The following is a 16952-nucleotide window of genomic DNA, read 5'->3' as shown; positions in this document are numbered from 1 at the left end:
TGTCCTCGAACTCACAGAGATTCTCCTGCCTCTGCCTCCTGAGGGCTGGGATTAAAACTGTGTACCACCACCGCCTGGCTCAAGCTTGTTTTTTTTTTTTTTTTTTGTGGGTGCACTCAAGAGCTGGCTAGCTAGTGCCTCCTAAATTGGGTTAAAGAGAGAACCCCAGAATCTATCTCTTACAACCCTTTTAAGGAGTAAAATCATGAGTAGTTTTACAGAAGAAGGACAATGGGGCAATAAATCAGGAAATGAAACTTAAAAGTCATGTGGTCACCACGTGAGGGCCAGGGAGGATTCAGAGAGGGCCAGAAGGGTAAGTGTGTATTTTTACAAGAAAATCAAGGTCATGGGTTAGGGAAGGTCAGATTCCAGAAAACAGAGCAACTTAGCTCTAATAGAAACTTATTTTTAACCATACAGCATAATGTCTCCTGTCTTCAAAATGGGGTTAGGCAGGTTCCTCAGACTGTGTCGACAGCTTCAGATGAGCTTCTAGTAGAGGCTCAGCTGTTTCCCTTAGAACTCCTGTTGGAAGCAATGTTGGTTCTCCCATGAAGGGATCTGTCTACAAAGGGAATTACGCCACAGCTGCAGATTTCTGAGAATCTGCCAAGTACCAAAAACAGTACCATGGGTCACTAGACCTATATATGGTACTTCAGTGCCCTAGGGACTCTGCTGATAATTAGTCTCCTGACAGAACTCAGGAAAGCAAATAGCCATCGGTCATCTGAATGCCTAATCCAAAGGGTACATACTGTCTTCATGTTCCTCAAAAGTGGCAATAATATCGTCCTGCAAGAGTTCAGCATAGTGCTCTGGGTGGAGTGTGTCTAATGACACAATTATTATCCACCAACTGGCTGAAGGGCTCTGAGGAGATGGACACCTTGTTGAACAGAAGACACTGCTGTCACTGCTGCCAGTGAAAGTGACTGTACCAGGTGCTCCACACCCAGTGAGAATGATTCTTTAGGGTTTTCATGGGCTAGGTGACATTCTGTGTGTCCCAGAATGTCACTTTGTACTGATTTCTGCAGCTGGTGAGATAATACTGCCTGTTGTCACTGAAGGAAAGGTCAACACACCAGCTGTCCATAGATGTCCTCTAAGCAGTATATTTGGCTCATATTCCATGTGTCCCAGCCTCTCAGGGTAGTGTTACTTGCTGTGGTTACTTGGAACAGTAGTCATATGGACCCCGATGACTGCAGTGGATGGACTTCAGCTGTTCCCTTCCTTCTAACGCTGCTAAGTTCGTCAGCAGTGTCAGCTTGAACTTGCTTGGAAGTCCTTTAGGAGGATGTGGCTGTCAGCCAGGGAATTGACTTTCTTCTCATCATTCATCAGCTGCCTCATGAAGCAGGCCACATTGCAGTGGGCCAGTGTTGTTGTGACAGGACAGTTCCTAGGTCTGCAAAGTGCTTGCAGGTTCATGGGGGCAGGGTTGGGGGGAACTCCCTGGCTGCTTGGTTCCAATGAATTATTGGCCATCCTTCACATGGTTGCACACGCTTGGACTCTGCTATCTGATGTTTGATTGTTTCAGGTGGCCAGCACACCTTTATCTGCTGGGCTGTCACTAATATACCAATTTTCACCTGCTTGATGGAGGAGAACATTTGTTTTTTTTTCCGACAGGGTTTCCCTGTGTAACAGTCCTAGCTGTCCTGGAACAAGCCCTTGTAGACCAGGCTGGCCTCGAACTCACAGGGATTCACCTGCCTCTGCCTCCCGAGTGCTGGGATTAAAGGCATGTGTCACCACGGCCGGGCAGAGGACAACATTTTTATTTATGTTATTTTATTATCTAAATCTATGATGTGGTGCAGCCATATCTGATGGGTACAATAAAATCATAAAGCCAGCACAGTTGAGTGACAAAGATACAGCAAAGCTGATCCACATGATCACTGCTGTGACTGTCTTTCACTTTTGGTTTTAATCCTTGCATATTTCATGTTTGAGGAATTTTTAATATTTGTACAATTTAGGGATATTGGATTAATCCGATTTTTTTTAAGATTTGCCCATTTTTTTAAAGATCCATTTATCATATATACACACAGTGTTCTGCCTATATGACAGAAGGGGACACCAGATCTCATTATGGATGGTTGTGAGCCACCATTTGGTTGCTGGGGATTGAACTCAAGACCTCTGGAAGAGCAGTCAGTGTTCTTAACTGTTGAGCCGTGTCTCCAGCCCTGATGGGAATATTTTTATGAGTCGTTTATGCCTTATTCAAGGAGTACTACTTCTGAGTTTCCCCAGGAAAGTCTGAGCATACCACCCCTACCACCTTTAGGGCGATATCCTTATCTATGTGAAAATTTTCCTTATGCTTTGCAGGATGCGATATATATAAAGAAGCCAGAGATCTCTTTATGAGGTTCTGAGATATTCTTAGAACATCTGCCACTGCACTTATGCAGGAAGAAGATAATTAAAACAAAGTAAACCAAAAAAGGTCAACAATATTCCGTGGGCTAGAGGAGCTGGCTGCAGATCAGGTTACAAGCCTCTTCCTACTGTATATTCAGGTGATTATGTGGCATATACAGCAACAAAGTTAGATCAGATGACGTTATCTGTGCCCTAGACAGGGACTTACTTATATTAATGGGCAGAGTATGGTGTGGAAAAATGATTAAAGAATGAGGTGTCAGAACCTCCCTTTCTTGGAAAAGTTAACTCATTAAATCCTGCAGAACCAATGTGGTGTCATATAACCAAGGAACAAAAGAATACCAGGGTTAGACATATAAGTAAATTCTATAAGGATATAAATGTAAACATTGTCATTGAATAACAACTGCAGCAGCTTTGGTCTGAGGATTTTTCTTTTTTCTAAATATTTATTTATTATGTATACATATTCTGTCTGTATGTATGTATACAGGCCAGAAGAGGGCACCTCATTACAGATGGTTGTGAGCCACCATGTGGTCGCTGGGAACCGAACTCAGGACCCTGGAAGAGCAGGCAATGCTCTCAACAACTGAGCCATCCCTCCAGCCCTTGGTCCGAGGATTTTTCTTGGGTCTATTGACACTCCGACCATTAAGAGTTAATGATACAGTCCTGTCCAGATATTGAAGAAGCAGGATGTGACCTACCCCACTGAAAAGGGTACTGAGCCTTGTGGCTAACATAGATAAGAATAATGGGTTAATATAAGTTATAAGAGCTAATACAAAGCCTGAGCTAATGGGCCAATCAGTTTATAACTTATGTAGATTCTCTGTGTGATTTTCTTTGGGAATTACCTGCTGTGGGAACTGGGCAGGACAGAAACCCCAACAAGCAGGCTCCCATGCTGCAAATGGTGCCCACGAGGACAACTACATCTACACAAAGCCTGAAAGAGCTTGGGAAGTAATTCTAGACAGAAAACAATAGAGTAAAGCATGGCTTCTTGGTAGCAGCAATTTCTCAGTTGGACTCTGCTTGCTAGAGGCAAGCACTCTCATCTAAGAGAAGTTTCCTGACTCAGCATTAGCTGAAAAACCTTGCAGCTCTTTCAAGAGGTTCTGCCACAAAACAATTAAATGGAGTTGATGAAAAGCTGACCACATGCTTTTTGGTTTTCAGCCATAGCAGGAAAAAAGCTATGCTGTTTTAAAATAGCTTTCTGGGCCATCCTGCCAGAGCAGATTCTGACTCTTTCAGGCAGGCAGTCTGACTATGGAGCATTTAAGTGTGTGTGTGTGTGTTTTTTTTTTTTTTGGTTTTTCGAGACAGGGTTTCTCTGTAACTTTGGAGCCTTTCCTGGAACTAGCTCTGTAGACTAGGCTGGTCTCGAACTCACAGAGATCCGCCTGCCTCTGCCTCCCAAGTGCTGGGATTAAAGGTGTGCACCACCACCGCCCAGCTTAAGTGTGGTTTGAGAGCACACTGCTGCAGCTTGCTTGCTGACAAGGACCTTGAAACGCCATAGTATGGCTTCAGCTGGTACTTCAGCCATGAGTCTGAATCTGACAAAGCCATGAGTCTGGAATCTGACAAAGCTAAGGAATGGGCTGGATCCAACCGTCAAATCCACGGCTTTAATACTCTCCATATTGCTTAGCAAATTAAAGACTCATGTGGTCAAAAAAAAGAGAGAGAGTTATACAGTAAAGAGAGATTCAAAGAGGAAGAAAACCTCTAAATGTTTTACAGTATGTTAAAAATATATGCAGGCTAAAGGTTAAAGTTCTTAAAATAAAGAAAGAGAGTAGTTGGGTGTGGTGGTACACACCTTTAATCCCAACACTTGGTAGACAGAGGCAGGCAGACCTCTGTGACTTCAAGGTGTGGTGGCACACACATTTAATCCCAAAGCTTGGGAAGCAGAGGCAGATAGACCTCTGTGAATTCAAGGTGTGGTGGTGCAGACCTTTAATCCCAGCACTTGGGAGGCAGAGGCAGGTGGATCTCTGTGAGTTCAAAGACAGCCTGGTCTATAGAGGGAGTTCCAGGAAAACCAAAGATATACAGAGAACGTGTCACAAAAAGTAAAAGTAAAAATAAAAGAAATAGAGGTTAAAATAAAGCCACATAAAGATGAAAAATACACAGAGAATCTTGATACTGTATGTTATTATGTTCTCTTTGAATTGTTTGAATGCTGAGGAAGGAGCAACCGCTGCTAAAAGATATTCGTTTATAAATGCTGCTGAATTATTCTAAGATAAGTATTTTGAAAATACCTTGACTTCAAAATTGAAGTCAAAAGATATGTTACTTTGGAGAAGAGATTTTGCTTTTATTTCCACAGGAAATTAGAGGCTGTGGATTCATTCTGAGTTAAGAAAAATCAGATTTGATCAAGGAAGACCACTTGAGAGATTTCTGGTAGGAAAAGATGGCCTGGATGTCTGAGTTCTACATCTAGAACAGGTTTGAAGATTGCTGCCTGAGATGATCAAGACTCACAGGATACTCCAGTCAGGACTTGATCATAATTTAAATTTTCTTTAGGTCCCCATAAGATTATCAGCACCCCCAACCAGCCAGAACTAGCCTGGAATACTATGCCCACATTCCCCCAAAAATGGACTATGGCTATTTTCCTTTGTTTAAAAAAAAGGGGGAGAAGTGGTGTGGGACAATTCTGTATTCTGTCAATTAAGTTTTAAATAAATACTGACTGGCCAGTAGTCATGCAAGAAGCATAGGTGGGGTAACCAGCCAGGAAGTAGAGGTGGGGCAATGAGAACAGGATTATTCTGGGAAGAAGGAAGCTCTTTCCGCAGTCCTACCCAGACACTGAAGAAGGAAGATGTGACCTGCCCCACTGAAAAAGGTACTGAGCCATGTGGCTTATATATATAAGAATAATGGACTAATACAAGTTACAAAAGTTAATAAGAAGCCTGAGCTAATGGGACAATCAGTTTATATCTTAAAAAAAGAGTTAATAATACATTGCTCAGGACATGGAAATCTGCTCAGGCTGGCTTGGAGATTTTCTTTCTGTCTAGTGTCCTTGAAGCCTCAAGAGCTGCCAGCCCAAGAATAGGCTGTCATAGGCCTCTAAAGTCCTAAAAGTTGGGTTATGAGGTTGATGAGTAAAAATGATTGTGAAAGATATCTCTATTTTTTGTCATGGTTTATCAGTGATGACCAAAAGATATGCAAGAGGAAGTGAAACACGTGTCCAAAACCCAAAATGATATGATGTATGCTTTGGACTGTAATAAATCTATTCCTGATTATTGAATTATGTATAAATACAGAGGCACTTTGACTGCTAATCAGTCAGGCTGAGAGATTCTCCCGACCATCACAGCCTGGCTCAATCCTTCCCTTGCCTACTCCTTGCCTCCTTTCTAGAACCTATGAGCCACTGGGGCTGGCCCCCAGCAGTGTGGATTTGATTATGTGATTGCATCCCGAACAAAAACAGAATGGGTGTTAGAGTATGTGCCTGCCACTCCAGCCCATAGTTCACCAGTGTGAGTCATCCATGATGTGCTGCCTGTACCCACATTCTTTTTTTTTGTTTGTTTGTTGTTTTTTGTTTTTCGAGACAGGGTTTCTCTGTAGCTATGGAGCCTGTCCTAGAACTCCCTTTGTAGACCAGGCTGGCCTTGAACTTACAGAGATCTGCCTCCCTCTGCCTCCCGAGTGCTGGTATTAAAGGCGTGCACCACGACCGCCCGGCTATACCCACTTTCTATCTCCCTTATTCTGGGCCAGAACTCATTCATTTCCCTCCCAGAAATACATACCAGCCCCAGGCCATCTCTCACTTTGTTCCAAATTCAAGGATCTTGATACCCAAGGTTTGGGAGCAATAATACAGGCCACTGTCAACTATTGCTAACTGTATGTTCTACTATGAGTCACTGGACACTGGTTGCTGAGCTCAGAGCCAGTGACAAGACCTACAGAAATAACCTCTAACCATAGCACCTAAAGCTATAAGTCTTTGACCTGCAGAGACAGAAGCCATAGTCTTCTGTTTTTTCAGGATCCAGAGCTGCAATCCTCTGGATCTGCTAGTTCACCTCAAAGGCCCTTGTCCCAGAATCACCACCACTAAGGACAGCACTTATTCCTGAATTCCAACCACAGCAGCAGCCGCACAGAAATAAAACAGAACAAAAACCCTTCAAGTGTTCTTCCCCCACCCACATATTATGTAGTACTAGCTGTCCTGAAACTCACTATGTAGATCAGGCTGGCCTGAAATTCACAGAGATCTTCCTGCCTCTGCTTCCAAAGCATTGAGATTAAAGCCATGCATCTGTTGGGACCTGGGACCTGGAGTTTTGCAAATTAACAGGAAGCAGACCACTGAAGTCTGTTCACCAGAAGCCAACTTTATTCTATCACTGCAGGGCACCAAAACTTCTAGCTAGGTAAGACTAGCTAGGCAAGTCGGGTTTTAGCACTGTAACCATGAGGGGAGGCCGGAATCTTCTTTTTATAGCAGAAAATCAAATACAGGGTGGGTAGTTAAAGGAATTTTTACAATCATAAGGTTTGGCCTTGAGGAGAGTCAACGGGAATTTTTACAATCTTGAGGTTAGACTTTGAGGAGAGTGCATTCCAAGATTTACAACTTTTGATTACAGGGTGTTAGTTCAAGATTGTTATGAAAGCCTATGGCTATCTTGACCTACTTATGAGTCTGTCTTAATTCCTAATTAGCTGCTTTTCCTATAACTACAAGGAATATAGGGCGAAGGGTCATGTAGGAGTGATTGCTGAAAGTTAACTTGTTTAAGGCAGTTGTTAGCTCTGATACTCACATAGGTTATAGAACATATGTATAACATATATGAATAGGCATACAATTTTCCATATTTCTTGGATCTTCAGTGCCCGCACACCCAGTCAAAAAATACATCTATTTTTAGTTCATCTGGTGGTAAATTCAATTTTATTCTCACATTGATCATACCGGGATAGTCAGAGATAGCATGGCTAAGGTCAGAGAGGGATTATAGCGTAGAAGAAAGCAGAGAGAGCAAGAGGAAGGGTGGCTAAAAACTGGTTCTCCACCTCCCCCTGGGTCACCACCCTCTTACCTTCCCTTTTGGGACCCCTTTTAGGATTTTTATTATAGATGGCTTTTGGACTGTGGGCCCTTAGTAGGCTCACTAAATTCGTTCGCCAGCAGGTAGATTCCCTAGCATCCAAGCCCATTCAGCTCCATTATCACTGGCTTGATCTGGCTGATCGAGGGCTAGAAGAGCCCCTTGAGAGCGAGTCTCCTACTGGAGCCACAGAAAACCCAGAGATACGTGTGCCTGTCCACGAAAGGCATGGGCACCAGCAAAAGGGGTGCGAGGCAAAGCACTGCAGGGAGAGGACCATGCATTCTGTTTCTGGGTCTCCTGAGGAACATGCCTGATCGCATAGAGGTTGATGTCCAGAGGTATTGATGTGAAAACCTAGATCCTCTCCTCCCCAAAAAGACATCTATAACTTTGAAAAGAAAACTCTTCCATCAAGTTGGAAAGAATTTTTCCCCACTAATTAAACATGGGAGGATGGGGCCTCTGTTCCCCCCCACTGGTTAATGCCCGCTCATCTGCCAGATGACCTTTAACTCGCCTCATTCTAATACTTAGAAAGGGCAGACATGCCGGAAGCAATGGCCTGTATTTTGAGATCTGCATTTTGGTTACAGCCATCTTAAGCTCACAAGTTAAGAAAAATATTTACCTCTATCCCCCTCTGCAGGGTCTAAGAAATCAACCTGGCATCTTATCTCCTAGGAGAGACCTGCAGGCACCAGGCTCAGGAACTCATTAGCATTTTCCTTTGTTAGTCAACAATCAGAGACCCTTAGTATTTACTTATCAGCTAGGGATGTCTCTGGACCTGAATTCCAGAAGACCTGAGCTTCCTGACACCCTTCCCTTCCCCTTTGTCGTTTTGCTATTTAACAGCCTCTGAGAGGGAATAAACCGAATGGCTCGATCAGAAGTCCTGTCTTGCCATCATTTCTTGTGTCTCTTGTCTGCTTTCATTCCTCTCCACTAGGTTTATCAGGGACTCCCCATTCATATCCCGCGGGTCGGGATAGTAATCCTGTAATAGTAACTGTTTAAAAGTCCAGTTAGAAATCTCTTATATGTGTTGTTGAAAAAAATCTAGACAAGAATTTTATGACAGGGCACAACTAATAGGATTAAGAAAAGCGGGGAAAAAAGGGGTTAAGAAAGGTATTATCTAATTCCGTATGTTGGAAGTCAGGCTATACCTGTGGTGTTAAGCTCTGAAGGGAAAGGTATCTTGGTCATCAGAAGCCAGGCTATACCTAAAGCTATGAAGGGAAAAGTATCCTAGATAGCTATAGCTGTCAGAAGCCAGGCTGTCCTTACAGCTCAGAGAAGAAAGCAATCTTGGTACACCTATGTAGTGTAGCAAAAGTAAACAAAACAAAGAGCTCTGAGAGACACATACCCAGTACAAGGGGAGAAACAAGTGGTTAGAACAGATAGAGAAGAAAATAGTTGGAGAAGCGCAAGTGTCTTAGTATGTGGTGGGACCTTGAAGGGTGTTGCAGGGAGTATGCCCATGTGGTGGGCAGTCTAAAGGGTGTAGAAGATTCTTAAAAGGTCAAAAATTAATACTTTAAAGACCGTTGCTAAGACTTTTGCCTGTGGAGTCAGTGGTTCTTTCTCTAGATGTTTAAACTTGGCCCTAATATCAGGGAAACTTTGGGAGAAGTCATAAGAAGTTGTTTTCTTTTTTTTTTTTTTTTTTTTTTTTTTTTTTTTTTTTGGTTTTTCGAGACAGGGTTTCTCTGGGGTCTCAGGATCCAGATTGGCATATTGATTATAAGAGGGCCTTTGTGAGGCAGGCTAGGAACTGAGTTGGGTATCGTGTTTGTCCTGGATGACCTCTTGGATTTTTTTTTTCATAATTTACCTCTTTAAGGATAGCCAGCCAGGCCAGGTGGTGGTGGCTCATGCCTTTAATCCCAGCACTCAGGAGGCAGAGGCAGGTGGATCTTTGTGAGTTTGAGGCCAGCCTGGTCTACAAGAGCTAGTTCCAGGACAGTCTCCAAAGCTACAGAGAAATCCTGTCTCGGAAAAACAAAACAAAACAAAACAAAACAAACAAAACAAGAGTAGCCAGCCAGAAGGCAAGTTACAAATTGATCCCTAGCAAGGATTCCCCTTGGGGTATTATAATTTCATTCAGGTTCCTGGTCAGGGGCAGCCTTAGTTCTGACTTGGGTGGGGGCAGCCTATCCCTGAGAAAGGAGAAAGAAAAACCAGAGAAGCTGGAGAGGAAGAGAAGGGACCGTGGTCTGAGGTTTGTTAGTGTGATATAAAATAGTGTGAGCATCATCTAATTTGGGCCTCACAACTAGGAGGAGTTGTTTTTCCTTTAATGGCTTATGTGGTTCTTTTTATCAAGATGGGAGTGAGGTCACATGGCAAAGATGGCTGTCAGTCATGTGGCTACCTCCATCCCAGTGTGGGAGAAAGCAGCTAAGGCGGCAGCAAGCCACATGTTTCCTTTAGATTACCCATGCATAGGGGCTGGAGAGATGGCTCAGTGGTTAAAAGCATTGCCTGCTCTTCCAAAGGTCCTGAGTTCAATTCCCAGCAACCACATGGTGGCTCACAACCACCTGTAATGAGGTCTGGTGCCCTCTTCCGGCCTTCAGGCATACACGCAGAAAGAATATTTTATACATAATAAATAAATAAATATTAAAAAAAAACCAAAGCCACAGAGAAACCCTGTCTCAAAAAACCAAAAAAAAAAAAAAAAAAAAAAGATTACCCATGCATAGATTTTAAACTACCAACTCTGCTGTTTTGAGTTTTAAATTAACCCTTCTGTTGCAGATTCTACAGGCTCAATATGCTTACAAATCTTGAGGTACAGAAAGCTAACACAATAGTTTTACAAATCTTGAGATAAGACTTACCTTAACAAAAGTTTTAGCGAGTTAAAACAAAAACCAAGAGTGTGAGATGGGTGGCAATTCCCACTGGGACTAGTCAGTCCCTTTTGTTTTGCTCTTCTTTCTCTGCCACAGAGCAGGTGGCTCATCTGATGTGGGACAGAGATTTTGGAAGAAGCCTTTAAATAAACATGCTTGGTTCTGGAGGAGTGGGAGTCAAATCCTAACTCTAGAGTCAAATTTTTTATTTATTTTTTTTAAATTTATTTATTATGTATATAGTGTTCTGGGCACCAGATCTCATTATAGATGGGTGTGAGCCATCATGTGGTTGCTGGGAATTGAACTCAGGACCTCCAGAACAGCAGTCAGTTCTCTTAACCTCTGAGCCATCTCTCCAGCCCTAGAGTCAGATTTTTAATTCAACTGGTACAGCATAAAATAACAGTCTAATGCCACTCATACCTAAAAGACACCTGAAACCCTATAAAGCTGAATCTAGTAAGCTGAAAACAAAGAAGGCTTAGAGATATGAAAATTTTGAGTCCTGGCTATGGACAGAGGATGCTGAAGGATGGAGACAAGAAAAGCACCAACTGATGAAGAGTGTGTGCGCTGTGTGTGCATATTGCTGCTGGCCTACTACTTTGCTCTCTCTAGGCCTGGCTCCCACGTTGCAACAAATTTACAGACCCATCTATGGCAACTTAAAAGACAGGACATTTACACAGTGTGTGTGGAGAGAGGAGGAGACTAGACAAAAACAGGGCTTGGAGCAGAGAAAGAGGTATTTGTAAAGGTCCAAAATAATATTAGGATCTAAGGTGCCATTAAGTGGCCCTTTGTATTGATTTTCTAAGGGGTTTTGAAGCCATATTTTGTTGTAAAAGTGAATAAATATAGTGCCCTTCAGGTCGGGTATCAGGTGAAGAGGTAGGAGGTTTTCTAAGAAGCATCCCAAGAGGGAATGACAGAGTGTGGAAAACATATTTCCATGGATGTGAGAAAAGGAAAATGTTACTGCAGCCTGTAGTCCTGGACCAAATGAGGACCAAGCTGTTCAGTGGGTCATCACCACACTCAACAAGGGTCAGGAATTCAGCCTGCCTGAGCCAGCGGGGAGACTCAGTTGCCTGGTACTAGGGCTTCTGTAGAGGCGAGAAGGCGAGAAAAAACTTGCGCTCTAGGGAGAGGGTCTCAAACACAGAAATGAGGTCACAAAAGTCACAAGGGCCTAAAGGAGCTGTGGGATTATGGGAAGTTCCAGAGGGAGGTGGGAGAAGAGGGCAGGAAGAGGAGCAATAGCCTGGTTTTGTCTAAGGAAACTACAGGATTGCAGCTACAAAGGTGGGGGGATAGGGTCAGGTGAAGAGGGTCAGCTGTATCCTTCAAGACTGTGGTTGGGTGTACCTCCACCTCCAAGAGTACTAGAGGGGTGCCAGACACTCAACAGTTACTTCCTCAGACTCAGGAAAACTTTTACACTGGCCAAATGGGAGCCTTACCTAATTGCTGCTGGTGGGTATGGTGTTGAGTGTTTGGTGAACCAGAAGGTGAGTCTGTTGTAGGTGGACTGGCAGGATAGGGTCCTAGTGCAGCTCAGACCATGGGGGAAATGCAGGGACTAGACAAGCCTATCTGAGTCACAGACACCAAGTGTAAGCATTGCAGCTCAGATGGAAAGGTAACCTGGCAGCCAGGAACCAAGGAATATCAAAAAGTCACACAGCACAACAAACCTCACACAAGAGATTTATTAAGAGGGAAAAAACCAGGAGGGTGGCTACTGAAGAGTCCAGGAATAAGAAAATAAAAATGTAAATTCCAAAAATAAAAATGTAAAAATAAAGAAATGTAAAGTTATAAGTCTAGGAGAATGAGAACAGACTATCAGCAGTTTTCTCAGCAGATCAAGGATCATTCATTCACAGTGAGCTATTTTCTCAGATGCTTGGGAAGCATAGGTCATTTTACAACTGGCTGTTTTATTTACAAGGCCAGAGCTTCTCCCTACAAATTGAGAGTGGTGTCCTGGCCATCCCTGATAAACGACAGATGTGAACTGAGATAACCTTTAGGAGACAGAGATACTGACCTCTGGGTTAGATACTGTCTCTGTTATGGACAACTGGCGCCACCAGAGGAGAGGCATAAGGCTCCAGTTTACATCTGGAGGTACCAGGAGAAACAGTGAACGTGGTGCAAACACCTGGTTTGACTAATGAGCTCTGATAATGGAGGTTGTAAAGTATGGCAGTCAGTATCTGAGTTTTACCTTGAGACAGTGTGAAAAGCTTTCTGCTAACTCCTAAATTCTCAGCCTAAGAACCTGTTAATCCTAATTTATTAACCTTCTAGTATTACTAGCAGTCCCTTTCTGACTAATTGCTAAAGATATCTGTTTTCTTGCAATTAGTGACCTTTGTTGTAATCTCCTCTGAAACATATTTCATAATGGCTGCCTAGTTAGTTACCCATTGACATTAAAACTCACTCCCCTCTTTAGGGTCTCTGCTGACTAACCCAAGGGTCAGGGCAAGGTTGTAAAAATTCCTTTGTTCAGAGCTAATGCCTGGTGTCCCTACTATAAAAAGTGGGTTCAGAAACCAGCCTTTTGCCACAGCCTAACAAACATCATCTCTGGCTGTGGTTTCACCTAGCTGATAAGCTTCTGTGCCCCGTGGTGTTTTATTTTTATTTTTTATTTTTAAGTTTGCTTCTGGTTTTACTAGGATCTGGTTTCTGGAATAAAGTTTGCTTCTGGTTTATTAGACTTGGTGGTGTTCTCATCTTTGCGCGACCCCCCTGTACCCAACAGCTACCTCTGCTTGAGTAAGAAAACAGCAGCAAACTGAACAGGACAGAGAGCTTATAAGGTCTCTTGGGAAGGGGGTAGAACTATTCAGGGTGGAGCTTTACAGGGTGGAGATTGGTGGGATTTTGCATCCAGAGACTGGGACTTTTACTCAGTAGAATGGGGGCAGGTTAGAATATACTGTGGTTGGAACCTGGCAGTTAGAAATTTTTGGAGGAGGGTCCTGGCTACTCATGTGGCTCAAGGGACTTACAGACATATCAGTCAATTAACATGAACTTAGTTGCTACCAGTGTTTAAAAAATCTGCAGCATTGTTTGAGGAAGCTCAGAGGGCAAATCTATTGGGATTTAAATAGTATCCAAAAAGAATCCTGGTACAATATGTAGATGACCTCCTCATAGCTTCCACCACTCAGGAGGAATAAAGATAAACAACAAAAGGGCTATTAGAGATTTTCCAAACCTTGGGATACAGTTCCAACCAGGAGATTTGGTTTGGATAAAGAGAATCCCTTCCCAGACCTCAGAACTTATCTGGAAGGGATTCTACCCAGCCATTGTCACTATCCCAAACACTGTCAAAGTAGCTGGCCATCCCTTGGATGCATCACTCTCAATTGAAGGAGGCCATGGAGAACAATGGCTGATTGACCACCACCAGAACCTCTGACCTCTAAAGATAAGGTTGACCTGGGTCCCCTAAGTGTGGGTGTCATATTTCTTTTCTTCCTCCTCCCTGGGGGCTGGACCTATAACCCCTACAGTTCAGAAAATTGGGTATTTGAACTGAGATAAACAGAAAATGGAAAGATTCTCTTTAACTTTGGATGGCCAACCATCTCTCCAGGTAGATCTTTGTACCCTCATGACCCTGCCTATTAGGACTAGGATGAAAAGGTGGGTCTAAGGATGGATTGTAGCTCTATTGCTATGGAGAAGGAAATTCAAGACCTCCAGTTCTATGTATGTCCTACAAATGGTCCATCTTCCTGTCAAGGAAATGGTAATTATCACTTTGTTGACTTGTAAAATAGAATATTCCTGGGAGCAGATAGAAAGGGAGAAACCCCTTCACCCTTTAATATTGAAATATGTATCCCCATGATCATTAAGGTAAAGGCCTGTATTCGTATAGATACCCGTCATTGGGTCACAGGGATAAAACGGGCAATTTGGCTTTATGCCACTTGAAAGTACCCAAGGTATTTATTTACCCAGAAAAAATACACACCCAAGAGGGTGATCCCACAGGGCCCAATTCTGGTACATTCCTCCTAATCCCAATCCTAAAGGAGAACCAGAGCTCTAGAGATCCTACCCCATTTCCCATGCTTATCTTGACTACCAGAGAGCCTAGACTCACACTCCCATTCCAATCAAAGTCTTTCCTTCCGTGCTAGACATGTTATGAAAGGTCTATTGCTTTTTAAAAACTTCTGATCCAGAATTAGGGCAAGACTTCTGACTATGTCTGGATCCACGGCCACCTTTCTATATAGGAGTAGGATCCAAACCAAACTCTCTCCAATTAAGCACTCTATCAGTTTTGAATGGAAACAACCTAAAATTTCATTAGAATGCCTGCAAGAAGTTACCTATATCATGTCTTCACATTATAATCTTGCTTTCTCACCTTATAAAAAGGTTTTCTCATATTTGAGCAAACAAATGCTTCTTAGGGGACTGCATATTCTTTTATGCCGCCCCTGAATCTACCTGGCCTGCTTATACTAACGGTTTGATTAAATGTGCCTTTTCCAACTCATTGGAAAGTCATACCTCCACTTTATGTATACTGGTCTATTTTATTCCCAAGATATGCTATCCTACATTAAAGACATTATATACCTATAGTGAAGAAGGGAGAGCTCATATTGAGCCTGAATCAATGTTAACAAGGGTTAAATAAGCCCCAATTCTTGTCGTGATCCAAGAATGGGCAGGAATAGTTAGCACAACTGCCATAGGAACCTCAGCATTGATTGTTTGAACCAAAACTTTAGGGAACTATTTTCCCAGGTAGACTTAAACCTAAGCCATTTGGAGAATTGTATTTCTAGGTTAGAGAGTCAAGTTGACTCCTACACAGAGGTAGTCTTTTGTTTGTTTGTTTGATTTTTTTTGTTTTGTTTTGTTTTTGTTTTTCAAGAGAGGGTTTCTCTGTGTAGCAGCTCTGGTTGTCCCGGAACTCACTTTGTAGACCAGGCTAGCTTCAAACTCACAGAGATCCTCCTGCCTCTGCCTCCCATGTGCTGGGAGTAAGGGCATGTGCCACCACGCTTGGCCACACAGAGGTAGTCTTAAAAAGCAAAAGGGGGCTAGACCTTTTTATGAAATGAGGAGGTATTTGAATGGCCCTAGAGAAACTTGTTTCTATGTTAATCATTCTGGAAACATCAAGGAAAAGCATAGCAGTAGTTAGAAATAATCTAAAGGAGAGGGAAAAGAAAAGAATTGTATAGTGAGTCTTTCTCTATCCACATGACATGGAGATTATTTGTTGATTATGAAAGCTTAGCCAATAGCTTAGACTTGTTCTTAGCTAGCTCTTTTTTTTTTTTTTTTTTTTTTTTTTGGTTTTTCGAGACAGGGTTTCTCTGTGGCTTTGGAGCCTGTCCTGGAACTAGCTCTTGTAGACCAGGCTGGTCTCGAACTCACAGAGATCCACCTGCCTCTGCCTCCCGAGTGCTGGGATTAAAGGCGTGCGCCACCACCGCCTGGCTTAGCTAGCTCTTATTACTTAAATTAACCCATTTCAATTAATCTATATGCTGCCCTCAGGCTTGTTTAACTTCCCGGCTTCCTCCACATCTCCTAGTGTCTCCCCGCCCTTCTTCCCAGCATCCTCTGTGCCTGGAAATCCTGCCTAGTTATTGACTGTTAAGCTTTTGATTAAACCAATCAGAGTGACACATCTTCACAGTGTACAAAAAGATTATTCCACAATAACATTGATTCTAATAGTTGGTATCAATCCATATTTTCCTGGTCACCCTGGCTGACCACCTTGGTCTCTTAATTCTCCTCCTCTTGGCCCCAACAGTTTGCTTTTGTATCCTTAATAGTATGGCTAGCAGTTTTAGAAAAAGAATCGATTTGGTAAAACTACTAGTCCTAAGAGGACAATCTATTCTTCTTTCCCAGGATGAGTACATGATTTGACTCATGCCCATTGTATTAGTTAGGGTTTCTTTAAGGACAGCCTTACAGAGACTAGCCAGGAGACAATTTATACATTGATCTCTAGCAAGAATGTTTCCCAGGGTGTTGTAGTTCCATTTGGGGTTCTGGTTGGAGACGACCTCATCCCTGACAGAGTGGGCAGTATTAGTTTGGTGAATTTCATCTGCATGTGCCCTAGCCTGGTAAGTTCCAGACTTACCTGCCCTCTTCTGGGAGAAGGTTGTTGGTGAGAATCATGTAAATGTCATCGAAGGTGAGGTTGTAAGGTTGGGTGATATATTGTAACTGTATAAGCTCCTAACCTCTTTTCTATTTAAGAGAGAGAGAGAGAGAGAGAGAGAGAGAGAGAGAGAGAGATCACTTACTTAATGGGAAAGTTTCTATGCAGCAACCTCCGGTAAAGGATGAAAAGACCACCTCAGCTAAACTGCCCCCCTCCTCTGGGAACCAGGAACCTGATAATCACCCATGCGTGCACTAAAAACTTTGGGTACTTTCCCCTGGAACTCTCCATCCTCTTTGTAGTTTTTCTTCAATAGACCCAGTTCTTCAATAGAACTGGGGCAAAATGACCTGCAGATGA

At 42.9% G+C, this 16952-nt stretch overlaps 1 pseudogene; it reads right to left on the bottom strand.

The window, feature by feature from the left end:
* Positions 1-647: 647 nt before the first annotated feature.
* On the bottom strand, positions 648-7397 carry LOC130878529 (EARP and GARP complex-interacting protein 1-like; annotated as a pseudogene).
* Positions 7398-16952: the final 9555 nt, after the last annotated feature.

Source organism: Chionomys nivalis, chromosome 1, assembly GCF_950005125.1.
Source record: "Chionomys nivalis chromosome 1, mChiNiv1.1, whole genome shotgun sequence".
NCBI classification, from domain to species: domain Eukaryota; kingdom Metazoa; phylum Chordata; class Mammalia; order Rodentia; family Cricetidae; genus Chionomys; species Chionomys nivalis.
Note: the sequence above shows the minus strand (reverse complement) of the source record. Positions and strands in the feature narration are given on the sequence as shown.